At 46.6% G+C, this 24149-nt stretch overlaps 1 protein-coding gene across 5 annotated transcripts in view; it reads left to right on the top strand.

Annotated features, from left to right (window-relative positions):
- The window catches only part of CACNB1 (calcium voltage-gated channel auxiliary subunit beta 1), a 557229-nt gene that overhangs the window by 285571 nt on the left and 247509 nt on the right, over nucleotides 1-24149 (top strand). The gene's annotated exons all lie outside the window — the stretch shown is intronic.

The raw sequence follows: 24149 nt of genomic DNA, 5'->3' as shown, positions 1-24149 counted from the left end.
AAATGAATTGAATTTGAAATGTATAATGTGCACAGCACGTGCTGAAAGGCCCTACTGGCGCGGTGAAATCTCGTTTGTCGCAGTGCCTGGCACATTAACGGAATTGAAAGTTGTTCGGGGCTTTCCGGAAGGGAACATTATTTTCAATTGTTGGAAGTCGTTCTGGCAGCGGAGGCCGACACAGTTGTGTTCCCAGAAATCAAAGAGTCACTGGCCTTTGCCGGGATCTTGTCCTACACATGGGAGAGGCGGCTGGTGGGAGCTCGTGGAGCTGGGATTGCAGGGTGGGATGTATTTGTGGAATACGTTGTCTCCATAATTAGGGTCTGCTTTTGTCGAAAGCTGTGTGTGACACAGTGAGTGCTGTGCCATGACTCTTTTTTTTTCCAATCGGGAGATAGTTTTGGGTTCTTCCTTCTGGCAGACGAGCAGGGCTGCAGTCGGGTGGCCAGGAATCAAATTTAGGAGGGGCACAGAGGGGGCTAAAGACAAAAGTAGGGGGGCACAGACAAAAGTAGGGGGAGAACATGGTCACTGCTCGTTTTAGGTAGGGGGCACAAGGGGGGACACAGGGTTTCATCACCCCCCCTAAGCGACACCACTGTAGGGCTGTACACTGCCCTACATCCCGACCATTCATTCTTAATGCTTTGTGGCTTTGAGAGATTGTTTGGGTAGGAGAAGGGTGTCCATGGTTACGTTCTACTTGTGATCTACCTATGACAGATATTACACTGAATGTTCTTGAAGGAGGACCATGGCAGGGTTCTGCGGAGCAGCATTTGAAAGGGGCTAAAGATAGTGTCTGTGATACAGAAGAGGGTTCAATCAAAGGGCTCCAAGGGTTGAGTGCCTCTCACATTATGGAGCCAAGCATTGGCAATGCCAACAGTTTGGGCTTTTGTGAAGGCAATGGAAAGGCACTTGCCAGGCACAGCCGTAGTGGTATTAACTGGCCATTGATAGGAAGATGTGCAAAGTGGTGCGAGTACCTAGGCATCTAATAGCAGTGGCTGGCAAATGCCTTATACTTACACCAAGCCAAAACTGTTGGCTTTGCCAATTCTGGTTTTTAACAGGACTACAGTGAAGAACGTGCATAGTTCTCATATATCGAGGGGCTGAAGACAGACTTGGTTAAAACATTTTTATTACACCAGTAGCAAGTAAGTCATTAACCACCAGAAGACTGCTTTTAAAAAGTACTAGCAGAGTTTGATGGTAAGGCTTGAATAAAGCCAGCTGTAAGAGTTCCCATGCGGAGGTGTTTTGGGCAGGAACTGGGCGGGAATGGCAATAGCGATTAGCATGGCCATGTGCAGTCAATGGGTGGGAAAATAACCAAACAGCACCTACAAGCTTTATGTCCCTACCCATGCAATTTCTCTGTATCTGTACTGTAATGCAATAGTTTCGGCTTATAGGTGGCGCTAGAGCGCCACCTAATAACCCTAACTGATCAAGGAAAACACTGCTCGCCATTGGTGGCTGCTGCTTTGCAGGAAACAGAAGTTCACGTTTCCCCTTGCTCCAAAGAAATTGCAATAAGGAAAAACTAGTTCACATTAAGAAATTATGTCAGCTAATGACCCTATGTTTCTGTAGAGTTTCAGTTATTAAAACAATCTACATCGTAAGACTTAACCATACAGGTGAATTTTTAGTGTGAGGCAATGCAAATATCCTCAGTTCTGTTTCAAAGGTATTCTGGTGCTTACAGAGGGAGTCACATATCTAGAGCCAACACATGTTTCGTTTCACAAATAGTGCTTTTTCAGGACTCATTACACTCACATTATGAAATACAGAGCACTGTGGGCAGTCTTATTGCAGGCGGAGAGCATTCCAAAACCCCCTGCAACGCCCTAGTTTTATTTATCAGTTGTCTTTATTAGGTGAAGATCATGCAGTTGGAAGACCCACTGACCAAAATGGGGACTCACCCTGAGTACCTTTATCCGTCTTACTGAAGATTGGTAGGTTTGAATCCCAGAATAAGTGTAGGGGGATAAACCTGTAAAAGGGTGATGAGGATTTTAAAAAGACCTTTTGAAGTTTCAGCCAGCTTTCTATGACCGAAGGCCAAGGCAGGTCCTTGTAATTGTCTTCCAGGTAAAAAAATACAAATCTGCCTATCATTGCCTTAAGAATGTTCACTGGTCTCAAGGGTTCTAATGACTTTAGCGGTGGATGGAGAAAAATGTTGACCAGGTTTAGGGACAATGAAGATCCTGGTCCAATCAGTGCTGTGGCTGGAGAGGAGGTCCCTCATCACACTCCAACTTCTTTGGTTTATGTAACAAGTGCCCTCTAAACCCTCCAAATCCAGTTCGACCCCATCCTCCTCACCTGAACCTTCAGGTATATCTTGAATCCGCCTTTCTTTCTTCCTTCCTATGGCTCCTTTTTTTTTGTAGAGATAGGGCCTGCTCCAAGAGGCAGCCACCGTGGCTGCTGATAGATCACAGCGCACCACGGTCTGCTCTCTCGGGACAAGCCCTCCAAAAGGGGAAAAAAGCCAGAAGGCTAAAAAAAAACCCTTAAAGGATCCTGAATGTGATTAAGGATCCTGGTGTAGTGCTCTGCCGAGATCTGAAGACTGCACTAGTGGTAGCACAGGCGAAATACTGCAGGGAACCCCAGGTGCGCTGGTATGAAGATTGGCAGCGAGTTGGTCCAGAGTAATAGTGCAGAAATCTCCAGAAAGCACAGGCAGCAAATAAGCAGAAGGTTTGACTCACAGCTGGAAGGCAGAAGGCTGGACTGCACAAGCAAGATGAAGCTCTGGGGAATATGGAAGGTACGCCAGTGGGTAGAGAAGGGGAACAGAAGGACAAGGGGAAAGCAGGGAGGACGAGGGAAAAAGGAAAAGGACAAAGGGGAAAGAGGCAAACGGAAGGGACACAGAAGGTAGCAGGATGAGGAGGAGAAATACAGAACAACGGGGCACGGGGCCGGCAGGAAGAGGGAAACAAGCTGGAAGCGCTGGACGAGCAGGGAAGCGTGTCTCCAGGGCAGGAAAGGCCGTGTTTGCAACGCGACGGCCGCCGGCTACAACAGGAAGTTAAATCCTTCGGCCGCCGCACGTCGCAACCGCTAGACTGGGAACGAGTGCTGGGCCCAGAACGTAATGGAACGCTCAATGGCGTCCAAGCCGCCAGTGATTCCAGAGACGATGGGGAGCCCAGCGTGTGACAGTATGCCCCCGTCCAAAGTCCGCTCCTCCGGGTTTCCCCGGATGAGCTCGGTGAAACCTCCTAACTAACCTCGGAGCATGGACAAAGTACTTGGGTTCCCAAGAGTCTTCCGATGATCGGTAGCCCTTCCAGTGTATGAGATATTCTAAACGCCCCTTGTGGTAGCGCGAATCACAGATCCGAGACACTTCCTATTCCGCAGGCATGAGATCCTTAGGAACCGGACCCTTCTGTTTAGCTACGGATTTCAAAAGAGGAGTGAAATACAGGGTGAATGCGTGACAGACCTTTTGGCAGTTTCAAGCGATAGGCAACAGGATTAATCTTGGCAAGTATCTCAAAAGGTCCCAAATACCTGGGAGATAGTTTGGACGGGCGAACCCATCGGGGTAAGTATTTAGTCGACAACCATACCTTAGAACCAACCTTCCACTCAGGACGGAAGCGATCCGCCTGGGCCTTGTAGCGAGTGTGAGCCTCCGCTAGGGCCTTACTGGCTATCTGATGGGCAACGGCTATGTTCTGAAGGGTGGCTTCTATCGAGGGGATGTTAGTATGGGTGGAAGCGTCAAAGGGTAAGGCTCGAGGATGCAGACCATAGGTACAGTAGAAAGGGCTAATGCCTAGGGCCGAGTGCACTGAGTTGTTATACGCGAACTCGGCGGTGGGTAGGAGTGAAACCCAATTGTCTTGCAACTGATTGGAATAACAACGAAGATACTGCTCTAGCGTGGCATTAAGGCTTTCAGTTTGCCCATTAGTTTCGGGATGAAAACCTGAAGGAAGCGCTCTATCTATCCCCAGGGATTTACGGAGAGCTGTCCAAAATCGTGAGGTGTACTGACTACACCTGTCAGAAATAATAGTCTCGGGTAAACCATGTAGGCGGAAAATGTCTCGAATAAACGTTTCTGCCATCTTGGAAGCAGAGGGTACACCTGCCAAGGGGGAAACATGTGCCAGCTTAGAATATGAGTCCACAGTGACCATTATACAAGTACACCCCTGGGATTCTGGGAGATCGACAATGAAATCTGTGGATATCTGCGACCAGGGCCTTGGGGGGACCGAAGCAGGATGAAGAAGACCAGAAGGTCTCTGCGTACTGTACTTGTGTCGGGGGCATACTGCACAAGCCTTACAGAATCTAACGACATCACTACTCATCTTGGGCCAATAAAAGGAGCGGCAAATTAGCTCGAGTGTGTTCTTTACTCCTCGATGTCCAGCAGTCTTGCTTTTATGGCACCATAGCATCACTTTCCTTTGAAGAAGGGAGGTAGGTACATACACCTTCCGGTCAATGAACAAAATTCCCTCTCTCTGCTCGATCTGGTGGGAACCCCTAGGTATCACAGTTTGTGTGGTGGCTGTAGCTGCCTTCAGATCTTGAAGAAAGGAGGACACCAGATAGACAATCTTATTGCGGGGAAACATGGGGCTAGCAGGATATTCAGTGTGACAGTCAGAGAACTCCCGGCGAGAGAGAGCATTTGCCAAAACATTCTGACTGCCGGGGATGTAAGTTACAGTGAACTCATAGTGGCTAAAAAAATGTTCCCATCTGACCTGCCTGGAGTTAACACACTCCATATTCTGTAGAGTCATGAGATTCTTATGGTCAGTGCGGATGAGAAAAGGGCGGACACCCCCCTGGAGGAGATGCCTCCACTCTTCGCAAGCTGTCTTAATGGCCAATAGTTCTTTCTCTATAACCAAATAATTTCGTTAACTAGCCGAGAATGTCTTCGACAAATAGGCTACTGGATGTTACACCCCATTCCATTCTTGAAGGAGGACAGCCCCTAGGGCCCCGGCAGAAGCGTCTGTCTCAACAATGAACTCCTGGGACTGATCCGGTTGGCACAATATGGGGCCTGAACAAAAGAGTTCTTTGAGCTTCCGGAATGCCCGTTCGGCTTCTTCGGTCCATAGAAAGGGTTGACTTCCTTTCTTCAAGAGACCTGTAAAGGGTAATACCACATCCGAAAACTTAATGATGAACTTCCGATAGAAATTGGCCAAACCTAGAAATCTCTGAATGTCCTTAACGGAAAAAGGAGTGGGCCAATCTAGAATGGCTGTTACCTTAGCAGGATCCATCTTAATCCCATGTTGAGAGAGGACATATCCCAGATAGGGTACTGTGGAGGCCTTGAAGCCACATTTTTCAGGCTTGACTAATAATTTGTTGTCCAAAAGTCGGCATAGTACCGCCTGCAGATGTTGGTCATGTACTTGAAGGTTTTGGGAGAAAACCAGGATATCATCCAGATAGACTATGGTATTCAAGTATAGGAAGTCTGAGAACAGGCGGTCCATAAAGCGTTGGAAGATGGCCGGGGCATTCACAAGGCCAAAGGGCATAAATCTGTATTCATACAGGCCGTAGGGAGTACGAAAGGACGTCTTCCACTCATCACCGCTCCGAATCCAGAGCAGGTGGTAAGCACTTCTGAGATCCAGCTTGGAGAATATTGATGCTCCTTGAACAGCTTCCAGAATATCAGAAATCAGGGGCATGGGATAACGATGCCTTATGGTGACCTTGTTGAGACCCCGGTAATCTATACAAGGTCTGAGATCTGAGGAATTTCATTTAGGAATGAAGAATAAGGAAGCCCCAGCGGGTGATCTGCATGGCTGAATAAGACCGTTCTGTAGGTGGGCATCTGTCAAAAACACCATAGGGGAGGAAAGTGTCAACACTCTCCCCCGAACCCCAGAAGCCAAATGAAGTCGACCCTCCACCCGTGGTTGGCACAGATACCTGATATTCAAAACACAGAATACCACGTGGCAGCCAATGGGGGGAAGAGGGTTAGGGAGAGGTTGTGGACGGGGATGGGGAGGTTAAGGAAAACCGGATAGAGGGTTAGCAAAAAACCTAGTGGATAGGATGGGGGAATAAACAGGGAAAAACCCTACACTGTCTAATATGGTAAACCATGAAACATAACACACACATAGATCACAAATATGCCCCCTTAATACAGGCTGAATAAGGACCTTAGATAGTGTAACCGTTCTCTCTAATAGCCTCTGGATACAGGCACATGTAGTTATTACTAGGACATGGAATACATATAAGCAAGCGTGGATGAAACAAACTCAGGGGCTATGACTGCCTAACATGAAGAACATGACACATGGCCCTTTTGGGCAAGCAAAAGCAACATAAACACTCATAAAAAATGTAGGACCAAAGGTGTGATTTTCAACACCCACATAGAATGAACTCCAACACATATATATAATGAGGTAGCAGGCCCCTAATGATAAACTGTATGTGGTGCAGCGTGACCGCTGATTGCCTCCTTAGTGTCAAACATTCAGTAATTACCAGACCTGGTCTAATCAAGAGTTCGACCCATATGATATGCTCAAAGAAGTCCTGCAAACATTGCCCTACGTTAATTCACGAAAAGCAACAAAAGCATTGAGCACTTATCTGTGCGTCTGGGAGACTCGCAAGCCATCCCAGACGAGAAACGATGACGCCTTGATGGAAATGAGAGCGACCCCGCTCGCACTGTCCGCGCCGGGAGAAGAGCGGAGCTTTAATGGAGTAGCGCGAGTCTTCTTGCTTCATGTGCTTATCCGCGCGTACTTTCTAGGATCGCATAGTTCTCCATGTGCTGCCAAGATGCCTGAATCCTGCTATAAGCGTGCGCTGAACCGCACGAACCTCCGGGATGGCTTTGCCTCGTGGAAACAATAAGCCACACCTGCCGTGCACCGTTGGCCCTTGATAAGCTGTTGTTAATTACAGACAGCTAGTCAACGCACACAGCAAGGACTACGATATGACAAAGGGCTGCTGGGAAATGTAGTTTTTCCAGCCCAGGTACCAATACTAAGCTCTTTTAAGCTTTACACACCTCTTTCGCCTCCACCATCCCATATTCCTGACAGCATCTAAATATTCCTTGAGGGCTTTCTTCTCTACTAGGGATAAAGCGAACATCCGCCCAAAAGGAACCAAGGCGTTGGGGATCAGGTCGATGGCGCAGTCCTCTGGACGATGAGGAGGTAGTTCGAGAATGCTCTTATTCACAAATACCTCCTGATATTGCTTCAATTCTGGTGAAATGCAACAGATTCCTTTGGGTAGATCTTTGCAGGTTGGCAGCACTTGTACAGTATCCTTTGGTTGATCAGAAAACCAGTTACTTTGGCAGTACGAAGAAAGGAATGCCAGGGAGTTCTTGCTCCAATCAATAGTTGGATTGTGCTTCCTAAGCCAAGAGACCCCTAGGATAACAGGAAAATGTGCTGCTCGGATGATGTCAAAGGCTAAGTTCTCTGTATGTTGGCCCACTGTTACTTGCAACGGTTCTGTAGTGTGGGTAATGGGACCGGAGGAGAGGGGCGTGCCATCCACACCTTCTACCTTTTGGTTTTCATTGCGCCTAAGGCGACGCAAGTTCATCTGGTCCGCCCAAAGGGTATCGATAAAGTTGCCAGCGGCGCCACAGTCTATCAAAGTGAGAGCTTCAATCTTCCTTTCCAGGGTATGTAGTTGGAGTTTGACCACCATTAAACGGGAGTCCTCCGAGTCATTTGGAGGCACCACAGATAGGGTCACAAAGGGACTGTTAGAAAAACCTTGGTAGCCCGTCCCTACTAGGTCTGAGGTTGTCCGTTTCCCGATCTCCCGGGAGGAACCTCTGGGCAGTTTCGGAGCAAATGCTTATCGGAGCCACAGTACATACATAACCCAGCATCTCTTCTACGACTCTGCTCTTCTTGAGTTAAAGGTCCCCTGGCGGCTCCTATCTGCATTGGTTCTTCTTTAGACGTCCTGTTCATGGGAAGAGGTACGTAGGGTGACGGGCCAGCAACAGACAGGGCTCGGTTCTTCCTTTTCTCTGTTCTTCGCTCCCCTAGCCGGAAGTCAATCTGGAGGACGGTTGACAGGAGCTCAGATAACGATGCCGGCCTAGGGATTCGGGCCAACTCATCCTTTATCTCTTCTTTAAGGCCCCTCCGGAAGATAACATACTGCGCCTGTTCTGCCCACCCGGCCTGGGACGCCAACCTTTTGAATGTGGAGATGTAGGTTAATAAGTCCATAGCTTCTTGATGGATGTCTAATAATTATTCACACGCTCCAAATGATATTTCTGGACGCTCAAACGTTTGCATGAACAGAGAGAGGAACCCTTCGTAGTCCAGAAGTACTGGGTCTTTGGCGGTAACCAAAGGAGTGGCCCAGGTTAGTGCGTTACCAGTCATGTTCGAGACCATATAACCCACCCGAGCTTGATCAGAAGCATAGGCGTGGGGTCGAAAGGCAAAATGGATAATACATGCCTCAATGAACTCTTTTAATTTCTTTGGAGAACCATCATATTTTCCAGAAGAGAGGGCCATTGGGGGCAAATCCGTTGGAGGAGGGTCCCTGGCGGAAACTATCTGGCGGAGTACAGTGTTTTCAGACTTCAGGTTTTGCACCTCCAGAGTCAAGCCCTGAACAGCGGCTACTAACTCCTGAATCTGTTCTGCGGTAGACATTGCAATACTTTGGCGTTGCAAACTGTAACGAGTGCCCTCTACACCCTCCAAATCCAGTTCCATCCCCTCGTCCTCACCTGAACCTTCAGGTATATCTTGAATCCGCCTTTCTTTCTTCCTTCCTATGGCTCCTTTTTTTTTGTAGAGATAGGGCCTGCTCCAAGAGGCAGCCACCGTGGCTGCTGATAGATTACAGCGCACCACGGGCTGCTCTCGGACAAGCCCTCCAAAAGGGGAAAAAAGCCGGAAGGCTAAAAAAGAACCCTTATAGGAATCCTGAATGTGATTAAGGATCCTGGTGTAGTGATCAGCCGAGATCTGAAGACTGCACTAGTTGTAGCACAGGCGAAATACTGCAGGGAACCCGACGTGCGATGGTATGAAGACTGGCAACGAGTTGGTCCAGAGTAATAGTGCAGAAATCTCCAGAAAGCACAGGCAGCAAATAGGCAGAAGGTTTGACTGACAGCTGGCAGGTAGAAGGCTGGACTGCACAAGCAAGATGAAGCTCTGGGGGATATGGAAGGTACGCCAGTGGTTAGAGAAGGGGAACAGAAGGACAAGGGGAAAACAGGGAGGACGAGAGAAAAAGGAAAAGGACAAAGGGGAAAGAAGCAAACTGAAGGGGCACAGAAGGTAGCAGGGCGAGGAGGAGAAATACAGAACAACGGGGCACAGGGCCGGCAGGAAGAGGGAAACAAGCTGGAAGCGCTGGACGAGCAGGGAAGCGTGTCTCCAGGGCAGGAAAAGCCGTGGTTGCAAGCGACGGCCGCCGGCTACAACAGGAAGTTAAATCCTCCGGCGGCCGCACGTCGCAACCGCTAGACTGGGAACGAGCGCTGGGCCCAGAACGTAATGGAACGCTCAATGGCGTCCAAGCCGCCAGCGATTCCAGAGACGATTGGGGAGCCCAGCGCGTAACAGTTTAAGAACAGTTGGACTTTGAGCAATACTCAGACTCTTCTGGAGGCATGAGTTATGGTCATTTTCTCATTGTGTAGGACCTTGTGCCTAGCCAGCGACTCGTCGACCCATCCAATAGTAAAGTCTAGTCGGGTTTTCATAATGGCCAAAGGGAAATATGCAGATGATCCCCATTCACTTGCATTATATGGACATTCTGATCCAAAGTTGTGACCTATTTTGTTTTGCATAAGTCACCCTAGGTGTGACATGTATGCCCAGACATGGGTCCCGTGCCTGCTGGGCCTAGGGACGCAAGCCGCTCCTTATTGATGAGACCCAAAAAGGCTGACCTCCACCGCTTGGAGACGCCTTCCTCGCGCGCTTCTCATCTCCCTTTTCGCCCCATACTGTTTGAAGGGAAGTGGCATGTGAGGAGAGACTCTGCTTGTCTTTGTGCTGTTTGGATATTTACCTACACATTGACTGCCCATGGCTAATCCTTATTGACCTTCCCACCCACGCCTCCTACAGGGATCTCGTTGAGTTAAACTCTGTCGAGCACTAACATCAAACTTTGGCCTGCCAGTGCTATTTCTAAGAAGTCTGCTCAGAGTTAATGGTTACAATGCAGCTGTAAATCCAATACTTGTGTAATATAAACATCTTAACCAAGTGTGCCTTCAGCTACTTATATGTGTGCTTTGAAAACGCCTTGACAAAGCCAATGATTTCGGCTAGTGCATCGGTATTAGAGAGACATTTGCCAGACACTATTATCATATGCCCAGGTAATCACACTATTTTCCATCCGTTCCCATCTAATGGTTAGATAGTACCCTTCTGGCAGTACATGGCAAAAGCCCAACCCACGCCTACACAAAAGCCAAAACTGTTGGTTTTGCCAATGCTTGCTACAAACTCATTGCCATCTCAGGTCTCTACCCTGAGTTCCTGTTCACCATCCACCGGTTTAGGTCTACTTGGTTGAAAATATTTGACCTTTTCCAATTTGATCTAATTTGTTTTGGTCGTTTTTCTGTTTGAAAATGTGGGGGGAGACTCCCCACCTACCCTACCTTAACCTATTCCCTTACCCCTATATTTATTTTATTTAATTTGACCGAAAAAAATGATCAAAAACATTCGGGCAAATCGAACAAGGTGAAGTGTTTTTCGATCAAGTATGCTAATACCCCATCCATCATTGTTCTCCCCTTAGGAGGGGGATCTGTTGAGTAGATCTGTTGTGATTGATGCTGAGTTCAAGGGTTTGTCTGCGTCTCGTGGGTACATGCCAACATTTGCGAACATACGAGCAAGAGACTGATATGCCCCTTATTTATTTGGGGGACTAATAAATTGTTTTTAAATCTCCGTATATTGGGATTGCATTAAAATATGGTTCCCTAGTCCGATGACTGGGTGTGTGTGCCTGCCTGTTTGTTGGGATGGTGGGATAGTGCATCTTAACATCAGGCCATGCAGGTTCAGATTGCGGAATTGCTTTTTTGAGATTATGTCGAAATAAAGCTGTTATGGTGATTTCTGTGTTGACCAGAGAGGCAATGTGCATAGTATTTTGTGTAAGTCATTGACCAGTTGTTGGGTGTGCCTTGAAGTGAGAGTATTTCTGTAAAGGCATCTCATTCCCAACAGGAGTATTTCACCTGAGTAAAAATGTTTTACTTTCAAGACCTGAGAATGTGTTGTTTTTTGTGGCTGGTAGGACCTGGAGGCACTGGCACCACTCCTCCCCCTTTGGTTTGTGAAAAGGTTGACCCTTCCCTGTATGTCAATTGCCAGTTCTGATCATCAAGTCTAGAGGAACAGGATTCTGCATGGAATTGGTTTCCTGGGAAGGGGGCAGGAGGGGAAGCAAAATACCTCAGGACCAGAGATGGAACTGTAGGACCATAGATGGAATCCTTTTGGAATTTTGGAAGCAGAAAGATCAAAAATCAACTGATGATGCATCTGGCACTCCCACCCTGACACTGGCTCCTTGCATGCTGTGCACCAGCCATGCGACAGAAAGAGAACATTCACAATATATCGGCCATGTTAGAATGGGACCAGTTCAGTGAATAAACCACCATTATAGACTAGTATCGGCAGCAAAAACATTGTCAGACCTCTTACAAAGGAGAAGATACTAATAAATGTCCAGTTTCTATTAGTACACATATGGACACAACCATACACTAGGGTCAAGCCTCACAAGAAGCCAACGACGACAACCCATACCACCACTAATGAAGCGGCATCAGATACTCATGCCGCCATTCAGATTCCAATGGCCGGAGTGACAAGCCAGGTTCTCTTTTATTCCTAATATTGCGAGTAATATCTTAGAATGCTGGGTGTGCTAGGTGTCACAGATGGCTCAAAGAAAATTCCAACAACCGTGAGATGGCTATTAATTAAGAATTTGTTGTGCCCTATGGGTGTCATTCTCTCCTGTCAACGAAGCACAAATCCTCCCTAACTCGGGCATCCGTGCTCCTCATATTAGTACACACAGCAGATTCCACCCTACTGTCTAAGCTCATAATAATACTGTGTGTGATGACAAAACGGCTGAATGCCTTCTCTGTCTCCACTCCCTCTGTGACTTCCGAACTCTCCCTACTCTATCCAGAGGTTAGTGGTCTAGTAGGGAATGGGATTGGGCCTTACGAACACAAGTCCTGCCTGACTCTGTCTTCTTTCTATCACTCTGTTACACTCCTCTCCCTTCCAGGTGTTCTCTCCTCACTACTCTCTTCCATCCAACGCCACCTTCCTTCTCACCTTCTACAGCCTGTGCTTTCCTCCTCTGTCCCTCAGATGTCTTTCACTCCCTCTGAGCTTCGCCTACACCCTTTGAAGTCACTACAACCTTCTTGATACTTCCACTCCCTACTCCATACTACAACCCCCTCTTTTGAACTACAACTCCCTCCTCCATAACTGAACTCCCTCCTGCGCACTCAACTAGTACTCCATACACCTTTCTACTCAGACACCCTCCTGTTACTCACGCAAGCACTTCACATGCCCTCTCTGCTCTTTCTCTCTGAGCCACACGTGTTACCACTTTCACCCACACTCACAACATAGTACTACAAGCACTCACCAACCAATACCGCACCTGCTCCAGAAATCGCCTCCACACTCCCACTTTCCCTTCCTTCCTCCTGCTGCACCCTTGGTCTGCCACCGCCTCCTCCTCTGGCCTCACCTGAACAGCACACATATTTATGCTCCCTGTTGCTCTCTTTATGTTCCTGTTCCTCCTTCCATTAGATCGCGTGCCTTGGCCAAGCTGAACCTGTTTTCCTTACTGGGATGTGTGACAGGCCGCAAAGATGTTAAATAGCAAGTTAAGCCCTGCCTCATTTCTCTAAGCAGGCCCACCATGGAATACCGATGGTGGCATGGGGAGGAGACTGTCCAAGTTCATGTTAGGGAACTTACTGTAGGCTTCCCTAGGGTAAGTGCACTCTGGGTGGGGATCTGTACATTGTTGTTTACTCCCTGGGGGTGTCGGGGGCTGACAGCTCCGCTTCTCTTGCATCGATTTAGGCGTTGTAATGCCAGGTTCTCTCTCTGCTGGGTCTCTGTCTCTGACGACCGAACACAGGCAGCGGCCGGGTCGAGGTCTCTGATGTTCTGATGCAGACAGCTCATGGTACCGGAGGGCTGCTCTCTCTCTGCCGCTGCTTGCCTTGGCTCAGTTCATGTACATTGATTCTAGAAACATTTCAATCTAGCGAGCATCTTGTTTATCAGACATGGTGTAAGACAAAGGGGTACTGCAAATAAACAGGCTAGTACAAGGAGGGGTGGCAATTGGGACCCACTCCACTGCCACCATCTTCCTCAGGGGAAGGATAGGCTCTGGATTACTCCCCGGTAGACCTCCTGTCCCTGGCTGAGAGGGGTTCCTGTCCCCTCTTGACAAGGACAGCATAATGGCCTTGCCACACAGTTTTTTGCTGTTTTCTTGTTCTATTCTTATATTGTGTTGGATATTGTGCCTTTACTGGGTGCACCAGGTTAATTGCTGTTTTCTTACATATAGATCGATATTTTATTACAGTATGTGCACCGGATTCATTGCTGTCTTCTCGCAGTATCCTTACATTGCCTTTGATATTTTAAATACGCTGGGTTCACTAGTCTTGTAGCCTATTTTTACTTTTTACGGACAGTGAGTTTGATATTTCTCATTGATTTTTGTTCATTGTTTCCCTATTTCTAGTTTGCTATGTCCTCCACGCTCTGTGATGCAGTACGGCTACTCTTTTCTTATTTCATTTGATCTGAACTGGCATTTTATTTTGCTGGCATTAATCTCATCCATCGCTATTTGTTGTTCTTGTATTTCTTGTTTATATTTCTCTTTGCTGTCTTCTCATAGTTTACTTTTTTCCTAGTTTCGATTCCTGTTATAGTGCTGCATGCACCAGTCACACGGCATAATGAAATGTGTGGCACTCTTTGATCATGAGTTTTGGGAGTCAATAATCATTGGGAGGAGAGTAGACGATGTTGCTCTTAGGTTTGCATCTTGATGCTGGTACGTGGAGCAACCTCCCCTAGAATTAGGAGTATAGGCAACATTTGTGGCTGGTTTCCTCTGAGAATGCCATATTGTGCTTGTGTTGGTCAAATGAGACTTACATTTTGAAGCTGTGGTAGATTCAACCGAGGGGTCTTTGTATCATTCTCGATTTTTTTGATACAGCTTGAGAATGAACGATGTGTTCCTTTTTGTATGTTTTTGGATTGTATTGTTCGATCCCATGATTATGTTGTGAAGTGCTCTAGTAAACTAGAAGCTGCTGTTCAGAGGTATTGATGAAACATAGATGCATTTATCCAGTGGTCAATTTTCAATTGTGTGTCTGCAGACATGGGCCAATTCGTTTGTTGTGTTTCTGTTCAATTTATGCTTTAGAACATTGCAGTGGCTCCTCTCAAGCTGTCATTGTGTGTGTTTCCATAGTCAATGGCAGGCGGCTCTTAAGCTTTCACGTTATAATCATCTATAATTATAATTGATTATTTATAACGCATTTAATACCCAGAGGTTTCAAAGCGAGGAACCGGGGATCGAACCTCTGTTGCTCTGCGTCATCTTGCTTCCAAGGCGAGCACGTTGCCCCTGAGCTATCCTCCGGAGAATATGTGGTCCGTGAGTAGCACGCCCTGCTGCATGTGTCTCCATGACTATCGGAGGCTCCTCTAATACTGTGTGTGTGTGTGTGTCTGTGTATCTGAGCGACAACTCTCGTACTATGAGTTCCATGACAAATGTTACAGTGTTTAGAGGGACCAGGTATATATAATAAAAAGTGATTACCACTTACAAAACTATTAGCAAGCACTTTTCACTTGTAATACAAACTGAATAAAACCCATAATCCTAAAGCAAGATTTAACTTAACAATGACAATGAAAATAATAAAATCTGTCATTTTACAGCATCACTTAATTGGAACAAAAAAGAACTTCATAAAGTTATTCATATTTGAAAAAACAGCCCAACATGGTAAAACACGACAGAACATAGATAAAAAAATGTAAACCATTTGCACATGATTATATGGGGAATGTATGACAAGGGTTCAACAAATTAATTGGATCAATACAATGAAAGCACTTCTATTGTCACTAGTGGAAGGGGAAGGAATTTTCCAAACTCTCCACCTTCACATTGTCACTCCAGAAGGGTGCATAAATTACCCTGAAAATCTAGAGAGGAAGGGGACAGAGTTAGCAGCGCCCAGATGTTGCCAGGGATCGCAAACCTTCTGTCCCTTGCCCCATTTCCTGCAGACAAGTCGGTCGAGTATGACATCAAAAGACAAAAGACACAAAAGACTACCTCCCATACTAGCCTACCAACTGCTGAACTCTGATCAGTTAAAATCCCACTAACAGCCACCCAAACCATCCTTTTGCACCTCATCTATCGCCCACCAGGTGCCGTCTCTTCTTTCGAGGAAGACATCACAGGCCTCCTAACATCCAATGTGAAATTAGTCTCTCAAATCATCTTACTTGGACATCTTAACCTTGGGTTCCAGGACCCTAACGATACCAACGCTCTGGAAAACTCCATCTCTCAGCTCGGCTTTAAACACGGACCTTACACACACCAAGGGTCGAATACTAGACTGGCTGTCAGAACTCAACTGCTCTATAAAAATACTTCTGAATGAACCCATTGCCTGGACAGACCACCACTTCACATCCTTTGCCATCCAGGGGACAACACCCCCAAATCCTATTATCGCCCCCAACTCTTTCTAGGAACTCTCAGAACATAATGCTGCCTAATTTACGTCCTTTAATCAATAACATCCTGGACTCTACCAACTAGAAGAACCTAGTTCCTAATAAACTCGTTGACCTGTATAACAATACTTTAGAGTCAGCCTTGAACAACATCGCACCGTCAAACTAAAAAAGGCCAAACCAATTGCCCACCTCAACAAATGGTTCACACCAGAACTACAAATTTTGAGGAATGAAAAAAGAGTGTCGGTAACTACCTGGCGTAAATCGCCTACCACTCACAACAAGGCACTGTTCACAACAGCAGCTGCTTCCTACAAATCTGCCATTCTGACCACCAAAAAAGAAACCTACAATAATAATAATCCTCAAAGCTAAATCAAGGACTAAGGAGCTCTTCAGCATCCTTAGGGAACTGGAATCCCCACCCCCGCCGTCAGCGGAATGCTTAAAGGATGCAGGCTGGTGTGCCAAAAGCCAACAAACCCTGGCTGACAAAATAGCGTCACTACAAACTAAAATAAAAGCCAAAAAGAACGGCCTCATGAGTAGCACATCCACAAAGCACTCCCCTGAGCAACAAGCCCCTCAGTCACCACCGTTTGCATTCTCCCCGGTCACTCCCAAAGAAGTGGAAGACATCTTCAGAGGCCTAAAACCCTCAAGGTGTCAAGGAGATAGCTGCCCGGTTCTCATCATTAAGGAAGGTGCCAAATAGCTGTCCCCCTTCATCGCCACAGTGATAAATCCCTCATTCAATGCCAGCCTTGTCGCTAACAACCTTAAGGAGGCTTGGGTCATGCCCCGCTTGAAAAAAAATCTAGACCCTAACATACCAACAAACTATAGGCCAATCACAAACGTCCCCTTCCTCCTAAAAATTCAGGACAAAGTTGCATACTTGCAAATCAAGAAACATTTGGAGGACAATAACTTACTTGGCCTCCGACAACCCGGCTTTTGGCCCAGACATGTCACGGAAACAGCGCTCCTGGATCTGAAAAGACAGATGGATGAGGCTAAAGACAAAGGCAATCTGGCCATCCTACTATTGTTAGACCTCTCGGCTGCATTTGATTTGGTCGGTCACCAGATCCTCACTGAACACCTAACCACAGCAGTGGCCTTCTCTATCAATGCCTCCAATTGGATTTGAATCCTTCTTATCCAATCGCACCACTAGAGTTTTCTCACCTTCAGCCTCAGCAGACCCGATCCCTATCCACTGTGGGGTGCCTCAGGGCTCATGCGTCTCACCAACGCTTTATAACATATTCACGAACTTCCTCTTCAACCGTCTTGACAACATGGGTGTCATCTACACGAATTACGCAGATGACACCCAGGTTCTCATCACGCTGACAGGATGCTACGAGGATGATTCTAAGATAATTAACAAAATCTATTTGGAAATACAGGCATGGATGGCTGCCTACAGCTTCTGCCTCAATGACGAAAAAACGTAGCTCCTGATTGTCAGCACGCAGGCTTGCCTAAACAAGCTCGACCCGTGTTACATGTCCTTCAATATCGATGAATCTAAGTGATTTGCCCGCGGCTGAAACTACCGCGGGCAAATCGTTTGCATGATAAAGGTGCGAACTACCAAAAGTTTGCACCTTTCTCATGCGAACACACGTACATTCTCACACCCATACACACAACACACCCATAACACCCCCCACACACACCCTCAGCACCCCCCCACCCACACACCCAACATAAACAAACCCCACTTACCTTCATCTTCACGCTGGGTTCCTGCAGTGCCAGTTCCCTTTCACTTCCGTGATCGGGAACCGGCGCTGCAGGGTCCCTTTCTTTTCTCTTTTTTTCTTTTAACAGAAGGCTGCGGGGGTGTCCCCCGCAGCCCCTGCTCACTATACCATAAAGTATAGTGAGCCGGGCGATGCGAGGGACACCCCCGCAGTCCCCGTTTCTTTTTTTTTTTTAAACGAAGACTGCAGGGGTGTCCCCCGCAACCCCTACTCACTATACCATGAAGTACAGTGAGCGGGGTAAAGCGGGGGACACCCCTGCAGCCCCCGTTTCTTTTTTTCTTTTTTTTTAAAAGGAAGGCTGCAGGGGTGTCCCCCGCAACCCCCGCTCACTATACCATAATGTATAGTGAGCGGGGTGATGCGGGGGACACCCCCCGTTTCTTTTTTTTTTAAACAGAAGGTTGCGGGGGTGTCTCCCGCAACCCTCGCTCACTATATGAAGTATAGGGAGCGGGGTCGATGCAGAGGACACCCTCGCAACCCCCATTTTTATTTGTTTACAATGTTACCACCAAAGGATCAAACTTTTGGTGTTCGAAACTTTGGTGGTAGCATTTTTAGAACTTTTGGTCTTTGCAACCATTTTTTAATGGTAAATTCGTCCTAGACCATATTGACAGGAACCCGATCAAAGTTGCTAAGGAAATAAAAACCTTAGGAGTTTATCTTGACTCTACCCTGTCCCTAAAGAAACAAGTTACCTCCATTACGTCATTGACAGCTTTCACCAACAAGCTGATCAATGCCTTTAAATCATACTTGTCTCGCACTAGTTGCATTACGCAGGTAGAGCCTTAGCGCTCTCTAAAATCGACTATTGCAACACGCTACTCCTAGGATCCTCTGAACAGAATCTCAAAAGACTTCAGGTCCTACAAAACAACTCCTTGAGATCAGCACTAAACATTCCTAGATCCAGCCACATCTCGAGTCTTAGATGGAAAACCAACTGGCTCCCATTGCGCGATAGGATAACATTACACACTCTTGCAATTACCAACAAATGTCTATCAAACTCTGCTCCTAAATACTTATCAGACAAGTTTTCCAAATAGCAACCAGCCCGACCCACCAGATCTTCCCACTCACACTACCTCACAGTTCCAAGGTTCAACCTAAAAATTGCTGGAGGAGCCAGCTTCCCAGTTCATGCTGGCAAATGTTGGAACTCCTTGCCTCCGACAATTAGAATGGAACCCTCCTTCTGTGCCTTCAGAACCAGAGTAAAGAGATGGCTCTCTGATAAGCCCAACATCTGAAGCCATAGTCTGCACTACTACTACAGTTGTTCCCAGCTGACCTGTATTTGTGTCCTCATCGTATTGACATCTATGCTCTTATCTGTATTTATTGACTTCCAGACTTACCTCTAACCTTTGGTCGAACCACCTGCTAATTTCCTATGTATGTGTACATGTAACATTCTTAAGTTTTCCAGCGCCCAGTTACCTTAGGGTTAGGTGAGCGATACAAATAATAAACAAATACAAATGTTACAGCAGGCAGAATAGGCTTGCTGTGGACCAATCAGCTGTAGCATTTTGCCTATATAAAGGAGAAACTCCTCCTCTTAATTGCTTCATCTTTGCAACACATTTGAAGACGGATTCACCTGGTACTGTTGAGGGCACAGTCTGCTTCAAGGTCCCAGGACATAGAGGGGGAAGATGGAGAGCTCCAAGCAAGAGCCATGCTTTTCTCCCGAACCGTCCACATGGCCTATTTGGGATGACTAGCTGGCTGGACAAGGCCTACTGCAACTGAGACACTGAATGGCCTGTTGTATCTCAGCTTCCTCCAGAAGCTCGCACGGATAAGGGGTCATGACTCAGGCCATGCTCCTACGTAAGGAATTATGGCCAGGGCTCAGGCAGACCACTGTATGTGCTAACAGAGGCGGGGGCCCAGGTCCTCAATAATGGGTCTCATAGCACACCGGCCAGTTCCACAGGAACCTTAGCTTCTCTCCCCTGCCCTCTCTCCAATCCCCTCTTCTCATTACTGCACTGGTTCTTATCTCTGCTCCCTCTAGGGAACCACCCTCAGTGGTCCAGTCCCTGCCTGTGGAACCCCCCCAGCCTGGCGCCTTCGGATGCGCCTGCCTGCTGCCAGGGAAAATGTATCCATTCTGAGCTGATAAACAGGAAGCCTCATGGAACACTGCGCATCGAAACCGACCATCTTTTTTAATCACCAGACATGCAAATGCACCGGAAATCATTTGCATTTGCAACATTTAAAAAAACATACTAGTGACTCCCAAGTGGGGGTTATAGATGGATGACAAAATGTGCTTCAGATCACAGGGCGTGGGATGGGTAAACAGGGAACTGTGCAGTCCCTGTTGGCTCCTCTCCCCTTGTGTGAACCAGGTTTAGATGTAGAACGAGCAAGCCTTTCTCCCCTGCATGCGGTTGAAGCATCATGCATGTTGGCGCATGTGCCTCCTGCCAGCCCAGCTCAAGGCTGGTAGGCACGGTGGCAGGGTTCCCGCAGGAAACATGCTCTCCACTGAGGATCCAGGACTGACTGTGCAACCACCGCGCCCCCCTCTGAATGCTCTCATCCCAAAAAGTGACGATATGTGGTGCCTTGTTTCAGTTACGTCGCCTGCTGGGCACAGAAGAGCCAGTGCAACTGGCCCCCGAAGTCGCCTTGTGATAGAGGGGCTCCTCTGCAGGAGCCATGCCTGTCCGGGGTGACGACCACGACAGTATCGGTTTCCTGGAAAAAACCTTGTCAAAATGATTAGAGGATTCTTATCACTTAGTACAAAAGGGAGCGGTTGCAGCTACAGTTTCACAGTCTGTGGTACATTATTTCCAGAGACTGTTAAATCATGTTCTTAGTGTGTGCCGTACAATGCTCTTAGTCTCCGGTATAGTGTTCCCAGAGTCTGTCCTATGATGTTCTAAGGGTGTGCAGTACAATGCTCTGAGTCTCCAGTATAATGTTCTCAGAGTCTGTCCTTTGATGTTCTTAGTGTGTGCCTTACAATGCTCTTAGTCTCCGGTATAGTGATCCCAGAGTCTGTCCTAGGATGTTCTAAGGGTGTGCCATACAGTGCTCTCAGTCTCGGTATGGTGTTCTCAGAGTCTGTCCTTTGATGTTCTTAGTGTGTGCCGTACAGTGCCTCAGTCTCCGGTATGGTGTTCCCAGAGTCTGTCCTAGGATGTTATAAGGGTATGCCGTACAATGCTCTCAGTCACCGGTATAGTGTTCTCGGAGTCTGTCCTTTGATGTTCTAAGGGTATGCCGTACAATGCTCTGAGTCTCCAATATAATGTTCTCAGAGTCTGTCCTATGATGTTCTTTTATGTTGGATTTAGCTTGGGATATGCGAGAGTCAAAGGAGACTCGTTTGGCCAGGTAGATTTCTTTTTTGTAGAGTGCAGTTAGTTTAGAGAGTTTGATTTTGTTGGAGACTGAAGGGGATTTTTTCCAAATGGCCTCGCAGTTTCTTTTTTTTGCCTTAGATTTTTGAGGAATGGAGTGTACCATTTGTTGAGGTGCGTTTTTGGTTTACTAGATCTAAGTTTGAGGGGGGCGATGCGGTCCAACGAGGTGGCCATAATCTTGTTATATTCTTCAACCAAGGTCTCGGGATCCAGGTTGTCAGGAAGTGTGTTAAGTGTGAAAAGTAAGTTGGGGATGAGTCTTTCTACTGTCATGTTCTTCTTATTTCTAGTAAGAGTTGGTGGGGCCTACTTGAAATAGCTGGCTAGTTTGCCACCCGATAGGGTTGTCTTTGTCAATATTACCAATTGTTGGTCATCATATAGTGGACTATATGATAACCAACAATTGGTAATATTGCTGAATATAGACTGGCATGTATTAATAAATTGGATTTTTCGTCTACTGAAATCAATTACCAAGTGACCGCATGATTATTATCTGTACAGATTATGAAAACGTATAAGTGATTACTAGCAATTTATTGACAAAGACAACCCTATCGGGTGGAAAACTAGCCAGCTATTTCAAGTAAACTTTAAATTATCCCTCTCTGCTTTGTAAGCATTACAGACTATAAATGAGGCACCCAAACAGATCTCCAAGAGAATTATAGAAATATTCTAAATAACTGATTGCCATTGGCATTAATTGGAGTGTGCAGGGGATGCGAGTGATCCACAGCCCGTGGACACTTTCTTTCTCTTGTTTTGTACCACTACCTAGTGTCAAGGTAGTGTTTTTCTCCTCTGCACCTCACGAAATACCTACTAACTTTGTAACATTTTCTGAGATAACTTGGTGTGCAAACTGCGTTCTTATTCTTTGACCATCCCCAGTAATCTAAAGGAATCATGGGTACTCCCCCTACTTAAAAAACAATCACTAGATCCTACAATACCCACCAACTACAGGCCAATTACTACAGTATCTCTCTTGCTCAAAGTCTTCGACAGGGTAGCATACCTCCAAATACAGGTGTACTTAGGACAGAACCAACTATTAGGAGTCTGGCAATCAGGCTTTAGGCCCCAACACAGGACCGAAACAGCGCTGATAGACCTTAAGGCCCAAATCGACACACTCGGAGACAAGGGAAAAACTGCATTGCTACTTCTACTTGAGCTCTCAGGTGCGTTCGATTTGGTGGACCATAAAGTCCTCTGTAACCACTTAGACTCAGCTGCGCACTTCTTTCAAGACGCTACAGGCTGGATACAATCCTTCTTGAATAACATGACTATGCGAGTCTTCTCACCATCTTCATCTGCCGATCCCATTCCCATCACCTGCGCGGTGCCACAGGGATTATGTGTTTCACCCACTATGTATAACATATTCACTAAGCCCCTTTTCGATGATCCGGAAGGTCTTGGTATCACCTACACTAACTATGCAGATGATACCCAGATCCTCATATCACTTACGGGAGATTACGACAAGGATTTGGCCTTGGTGAATAGAATTTACCTCATCATCCAGGCATGGATGGCTGCCCACGGTCTATGCTTGAAAGATGACAAAACTGAGCTCATCATCCTCTGCACCACCCCAAACCTCAATAAACTTGGACACAAATACTCCACCTTTAACATCGATGTCAATACCATCAAAGTTGCCAAAGAGGTAAAAACACTAGGTTTTTACCTAGAGGTCACCCTCACCTTTACCAAACAGGTAAACTCTATGGCGTCTGCCACCGCTTACACCTGTAAGCTTATTAGAGCTGCTAAGCCATCCTTCTCCAAAATCAGTTGCATAATCTTGGCCAGAGCCCTAGTTCTATCCAAATTAGAATATTGCAACTCACTATACCTGGGGTCCAATAAGTATATCATTAACACAATTATGATCCTCCAAAACAACGCCCTTAGAGCAGCGTTGGGCATAACAAAAAAGAACACATATCAGAGATAAGACAGAATAACTGGCTCACCATTAACGATAAAATCCTGCTAAAAACTGCCTCCTTAGCACATAAATCTCCAAACAACGCCGCCCGACGCTACCTCTTAGATTGGTTCAGTAGAAAATCATCCACTCGTCCAACAAGAACGGCCAATTCAAATTGCCTGTTGGTTCCAAGGTTTAAACTCTCCAAAGTAGGAGTGTGCAGCTTCCCAGTTAAAGCTGCACAGCTCTGGAACTCCCTACCCCCCTCCCTGAGGGCAGACCAAACATACATGCACTTCAGACACAATATTGTCAACTGGATTAAAGAAAACGACCGCTAAATGCACAGAGTGTATGCCCGCCTGTTCACCCCATTACCCTGCAATGTATATAGTTTTACGCTGTGCAACTCTTGCTGCTGGCATGCCTTTAATATGATTGTATATAATACCTATTCTCATGTATCATTCCTTTGTATAAAGTATGTTTACTGCCTCCTTCTGTATATATATCTTGCTGTATATATCTGTACATATCTGTAACCTAAGCTGAACATTTTCCTCTGTTTCTTCTGTGCCCTGATACCCTCGGGTCTGGCATGCATTACAAATAATAAAAACAAACAAACAAACTGTCCCCCTTTGCCCACAGCTCTGTCCCTGGCACCCTCGCCTCACTGAACGAGGCCAATGCATCTAGAGTCCGCCATCCGAAAAAGACCCCTGTAAAGTCACCCTATCAAGCATCAGTAAATGCACCCACACCCTCTACCCCCACAGCAATGCCACAACGGGTCTATAGTGCATACAGGTGCAGCTCTAATGGGATCTGTGTGATCACTGCGACCCCCATTATTGCAATTTTCTTTTTTTAACCCCATTACACTACATAGATATGCAGGGGAAGACCCCCCCACTGCCCCCCATATTACTTTATATCACATACCCCCCACCCACATGTGGTGTAAGGGGGGGTGTTAATAAAAAGTCAGACATTTCAGCCGTCGCAATTATGAGGGCAATATTTCGGGCCATTACCCTCTAATGACCACTCTTTCAAACACTGTATGTACATTGATATACACTAGCGACACACCTCTGATGAGAAACCTACA

Source organism: Ambystoma mexicanum, chromosome 13, assembly GCF_040938575.1.
Source record: "Ambystoma mexicanum isolate Mex_15411 chromosome 13, UKY_AmexF1_1, whole genome shotgun sequence".
Taxonomy (NCBI): Eukaryota; Metazoa; Chordata; class Amphibia; order Caudata; family Ambystomatidae; genus Ambystoma; species Ambystoma mexicanum.
The sequence above is the reverse complement of the archived record's forward strand: the minus strand, read 5'-3'. Positions and strand labels throughout refer to the sequence as shown.